Here is a 6,352-nt window from a genome sequence, read left to right as displayed (position 1 = left end):
CGGGAGAGGCCACAACAGTGAGAGGCCCGCGTACCACAAAAAAAAAAAAAAAAAAAAAAGATAACTAATGAGAACCTACTGTATAGCACAGGGAACTCTACTCAATGCACTATAGTGACCTAAATGGGAAGGAAATCCATAAAAGAGGGGACATATGTATGAGTATAGCTGATTCACTTTGCTGTACAGTAGACAGTAACAACATCGTAAAGCAACTATACTCCAATAAAAATTAACTTAAAAAAAAAAGAAAGATGGTCCAGGTTAACAGATGACACGCAGATTAGCATGCAGACGGTCATGGCTGGGAACATTCTCCTTTTGTGATAGGATATCCAAAAACCATTTTCAGTGTAAAATTGTATACACGTTTTGACAAGCAAAACAGATGTTAGAGGTTTATTCAAATCTTCCCAGATATCAGTGTCAGGGTTATGATTTTGACTTTTAGACAGAAACAGATTTTTAGGCCAAGTTTACACAGCTTATTCTAGAATTTGGCTCATCAGGCTTTCCAACCAGTTCCTATCTGTATGCAGAAGAATAAAAAGCAAGGAAAAAATCCATAAGAATAACAATTACCAATTCAATTATAATAATTTTTGCTAATTTGGAGCCACAGCAGAGACCCTCTGCCCTGGATCATGGATCAAGTTGCAATCTAGCCTTATGCCATGGTGGTCCACAGGTGTGCAAGGGTCTTGCAGCTGAGCACGTCACTAGGCAGAAGTTTTGGATCTGGGGAAGACTTCTGAGAATTAGTGACCGCCCTACCCTACTATTACGCAGCTGTAGGGTTTGAGTCAAGGGAATGATGGAAGCAGACGTTAGGAACTACCAAGCTGTACAAAATCCCAAAAGCTGGTGGGGAAACTTCCCAATGAGCCAGGCACAGACTCTGGTTCCCCCTCCCCATGTGAAAAGCTCCATGACAGCAGGTTACTTATAGGCTTCTCTCACCACTCTGGAATGAAGACCAGATATGTCCCCAGATCTGTGGAGGCCAGCTACATGCCAGCAGCTTGACCTTCAGGGCAGGCGTTACTATCCCAGTCAGCTATGAATAGGGCCACCAGACAAAATAGAGGCTGCCTAGTGGAACTACAGACTTGGTGAAGTATCCCCTCCTGGGGACACGGGAGGACATTAAGATGGTCAGAGGCAGATGGCCAAGACACATCTGAATCCTTCCAGATGCTTTCTGTGGGGGGGAGGGCACTGTGAGGGCCCTTGAGACACTGGCATCCTACCACCCCCTCCCTCCAGGAAGAACTCCAGCTGTGCTTCCCAGGCAAAGGGGACTTTCCTCACTGGCTCTATGATGTGAGGGAGGTTCGGGGCAAAAGGCCTCAGAAGGGATCGGGATCTCTGGCTGGTCTACCAGATGATTGTGGGGCCTTCAGTGGTTCCTATCCTTGGTTTCGTCCTCTCTGAGCCTCCCTCAGCTCTAAAGATTGACTCTGCTCCTTTGCTTCACCTCTCTATCCTGACGCACCCAGTCAACACCACATTCATGTGTAGATTATTGTCTCGTGAATGTTCTTAGGACGTGGGTGTCCATGTGTCCATCCATGCTTTGTACACGCACATCTGCCGGGTGTGTCTGAAGCTCTTGATCATGGAGGGAAGGGGCTACTCCATCTTGCTTCTCTTAAGCACAAGCTTGAATGGAAAGAGCACCCCAATTTGTTGCTAAAATTGAGGAAGGGGCCTTGAGGGCCACCTGCCCACCTACACGAGGCTCTGCACCCGCCCATTGAATCTGGACCTGAGTGAAAGCCCGGGTTATGTGGGCAACGGAGGGGAGCAGATCTGGTAAGGTCTGGCCGTGCGCAAGTACCCATCCCAAGTCCTGAATCTCGGTGGTTTCTTGAGGTCAATTGGCACGTTTAGTCCCTTTGGAGAGGAATTGTTGCCACTGCATGCAGGAGCAAAGGGGCCATGCGGTGGAAGTTCTGACCCCTGTACAGGCAGGCTGGGTGGTACCTGTTAGAGATGCCAAGTGTTGAGGAAGTCGGCTGGCCCGGCAGGAACAGTCAAGGTTGAAGAGTGTTTCTGGTGGGATGTCTCAGGTACCACTGCAACAGAATTATCATCTCTGTACTCAGTCCCCAGAAGTTGTAAGACTCAGGCTGTGACTGAACCTCTAGATGGCCCCAACCCCCTTTCTCTTTCAGTGTGAGCTCCGGGAGGGAAGGGGTTTGTCTGCTTTTGTCACTGCTGTATCTCCTGTGCCTTGATCAGTGAACACCTGGCATATAGCAGGTGCTAATAAATAGTTTTTAACTACAAGCAGAACTCCTTGAGACAGTAGGAGAGGGCTGTCTGGGAGGCATCTAGCATATTGAGGGATTGAGGGTGGGTGGCTGAGGCCTGGGAACTCGGACACTGTACCCAGGGACCCAGACTCTGAGCATCAGCCAGCCTGCTCTAGAGGATCACACAATCCCCTCTGTCCCCTCCAGCCTGTCCTACTCTGGCCCTGGCCTGGTTGGAAGCCAAAGCTCCTTGGTGTGCCCCCCACCCCCATGGCCTTGGGAGGTGTGCCTCCATGTTTTCCTCCCCTCTTCCCCTGACTTCAAGCCCTGGTTGCCACCTCGGGTCAGTCTCCTTGACATCCACAGCAGCCAGGAGCCTCAGCATCCCTCTGAGGATGGGAGAGACCAACCCAAGCAGAAGGTGCAGGAACAGGGAAGTGGAGGAGTTTTGAAGCTCCCAGCCTTGGGCACCAGAGCCCCTACTGTAGCTTTTGAAGCCACGACTCCTCAAACCTCAAGAAAAGTCCTCCCAAACAGACTCAACAGTACAGTGTTGGAGAAACTCAGGAGATCTGGAGAACAGAAAGGAATATGTTCCTAAAGCTCTTCTTTAAATTAGACAACCTATGTCCAGTGAGCTGCAGTCACAATTCTCTGTGGGGCGCTACGAGGCAGGGCAGGGGAAAGGGGACACACCCCAACCCTCCAGACCAACAGGAAACCAAGGCAGGAGGAACAATACGCCGATGTGCAAGCCACACACAGGCCTGCTCAGGGAACAGGTGTGAAGGAGCTGTTCTTGGGCACAGTTTACCTGAGAAGGCTTCTCGCGGGGAGAGTTCAAAGCAGAATTATAAAGGAGGTTAAAAATCGAAACAAGAAACCTCGTTGGCAGGAAGGAAAGCAGAGGTGTCACAGTCTCTAAGTCCTGAGGTTTTAAAGTGGGAGGCCGGGGTGTCCTAGGCATTCAGGTAGACATTGTCCACCAGGGTAAAGGTCACAGTGAAGGTCAAAGGTCAAACGAGGGGGAGCGAAGGAGAAAGAGAGGTAAGACATATCTGTTTCCATCTACTTCACCAAAGTCAACGAGTAAGACAATCTAGCTTTGGAAACAACGGTCCGGGTGGGAAAATTAGAGAGAGGAGGGAGGGAAGGAAGGAAGTGGGCAACCCCAGACAAGAGGTGATGGCCAAGGGAAACAAGATTGGAAACAGGATGAGATGGCAATGCCTGGAATAGGCTCCCAGGAGAGGGTTTGGGAAAGAAAGGCATGACCCAGGAGGGAAGGCAGCCTGGAGCATCCTCCACACAGGAAGCTTGATGGGCAAGAGCTGCAGTGACCCCCATTCCCGTGGACGGGCCAGCAAAGGCCCTCCCAGCCTTGTCCCTTCACAAGTTTTTGTTCCCTGGAAAGCTCTGAAGAGTTTCCTCAGCATGGCTCAGGAAACAAGTGTCCCTTCTTCTGGGAGAAAGATCATCATTCCATGAGTACAGAAAACAAAGACGATTATTCTTTCCACTGCAGACGCATTCACCACCTCAGCTGGTATCTGGACGCGTTGGCAACTAGGCAAGAGAACTCCTGTGCTCCTCCTGGCCTGTATCAACAAAAGCTATGATTCACGGGTTCCCTGTGGAAACTGAGATTCTCAAACAATCTCTCAATGGAGGAGAGGCCCACTCCCTGGCTTCAGCCCTATTTCTGGAAATAGCCCAGAAAACAGAGAACCGCCGCTCCAAGTGCCAAGCTGCTGCTTGAGGCTGGTGAGCGTCTGCCAACCCATCACCTGCACCTCTGAAAGGACCCCTGTGTGGAGAGACCACGGAATGTGGCTCTGCTTCTCTCTAGCTCGGCAATGTTGGTCTCCTTCATTTACCAAGTGGGGACTCAGTTTCCTCATCAACAAAACACAGACGGAATACATTTCAGCTTCTCCCATCCTCCAAAGCCACTGCAAGAAGCAAGAAGTCAGCAAGACAAAAGAAGATCTAACGATTTCTCTGTCTGACTCCGCCCTCACACAGCCCCCGGGATGTGAGATGAAGACAAAAGGGGACGAGAAGCCTTGGAGACTCCTTATCAATTTAGATGGATAGGGGCTGGAGGACACAGTCAACAAGACCAACAGGGATCACTATAAACTTCCCTCTTAGAACTGCTTTTGCTTAAAACTGAATCACTTTGCTGTATATCTGAAATATTGTAAATCAACTATACTTTGGTTTTTAAAGAATCAAAAAAAAAAAAGAGCTGCTTTTACTGCGTCCCATGGGGTTTGGATCGTCATGTTTTCATTTTCATTTGTTTCTAGGTATATTTTAAATATAAATTTATTTATTTACTTTTAATTTTTGGCTGCATTGGGTCTTCGGTGCTGCGCACGAGCTTTCTCTAGTTGCAGCCAGCGGGAGCTACTCTTCCTTGCAGTGTGCGGGTTTCTGATTGCAGTGGCTTCTCATGGTGTGGAGCACGGGCTCTAGGTGTGCCAGCTTCAGTAGTTGTGGCACGCAGGCTCAGGAGCTGTGGCTCCTGGGCTCTAGAGCTCAGGCTCAGTAGTTGTGGCGCACGGGCTTAGTTGCTCCGTGGCATGTGGGATCTTCTTGGACCAGGCCTCGAACCCATGTCCCCTGCATTGGCAGGCAGATTCTTAACCACTGCACCACCAGGGAAGTCCCGTGTATCTAAGTAATTTTTGATTTCCTCTTTAATTTTTTCCATGATCCATTGATTGCTTAGTAGCATATTGTTTAACCTCCATGTGTTTATGTTCATTGCAGCATTATTTACAATTGCCGAAATATGGAAGCAACCTGAGTGTCCATCAACAGATGAATGGATAAAGAAGATGTGGTATATATATACACTGGAATACTACTCAGCCATAAAAAAGAATGAAATTTTGCCATTTGCAGCAACATGGATGGACTTGGATGGCATTATGCTAAGTGAAATAAGTCAGAGAGAGAAAGACAAATACCGTATGATATCACTTATACGTGGAATCTAAAAAATACAACAAACTAGTGACTATAACAAAAGAAGAAGCAGACTCACAGTTATAGAGAATAAACTAGTGGTTACCAGTGAGGAGGGGCAATATAGGGGTGGGGGAGTGGGAGGTCCAAACTATTATTGAGTGTAAGATAGGCTACAAGGATGTATTTTACAACACGAAGAATATAGCCAATATTTTGTAATAACTGTAAATGGAAAGTAACCTTTTAAAATTGTATAAAATATTGAAAAAAAATTTTTTAAAGACTAACAGGGAAAAAAAACCCCAAAACAAAAAACAAGTGCCCTACTCAGTGTAGCCACTGGGGCTTTTTGTTGTTGTTGTTGTTGTTGTTGCGGTACGCGGGCCTCTCACTGCTGTGGCCTCTCCCGTTGCGGACCACAGGCTCCGGACGCGCAGGCTCAGCGGCCATGGCTCACGGGCCCAGCCGCTCCGTGACATGTGGGATCCTCCCGGACCGGGGCGCGAACCCGTGTCCCCTGCATCGGCAGGCAGACTCTCAACCACTGCGCCACCAGGGAAGCCCCACTGGGGCTTTTTCTTTTTTTTTTCTTTTTTTTCTTTTCTTTTTTTTTTTTTTGCAGTACGCGGGCTTCTCACTGCTGCGGCCCCTCCCGCTGCGGAGCACAGGCTCCGGACGCGCAGGCTCAGCGGCATGTGGGATCCCCCCGGACCGGGGCAAGAACCCGCGTCCCCCGCATCGACAGGCGTACCCTCAACCACTGCGCCACCAAGGAAGCCCCCCACTGGGGCTTTTTGATGAAGGATTAAAGGCTCAGGACCCTTGGCCATCAATAGGAAAAGTGACCAGTCAGGGAGACTTCTGGAATAAGGAGACCTGGAACAGAGCCAAGAACTGGTGTTTTACTGCGTACCACCTTTTCATAAGTTACTCAGTGTGCTTTCATTTTGTCTTCCCAACAGGACCACAAGCCTGTTATTAAAGAAAATGAACGTGTATTGTGCTTCTCTCGAATCCCCACAGGACTTGCTCAGGACAGACGCCCTGCTGGCACTTCCTTCACACACGCGTGATTATATCAGGAAAGAAGACACAACAAACATTGGCTCAGCATT

Source organism: Physeter macrocephalus, chromosome 6 (genome assembly GCF_002837175.3).
Source record: "Physeter macrocephalus isolate SW-GA chromosome 6, ASM283717v5, whole genome shotgun sequence".
Lineage (NCBI taxonomy): Eukaryota > Metazoa > Chordata > Mammalia > Artiodactyla > Physeteridae > Physeter > Physeter macrocephalus.
This window is presented reverse-complemented; position numbering follows the sequence as displayed.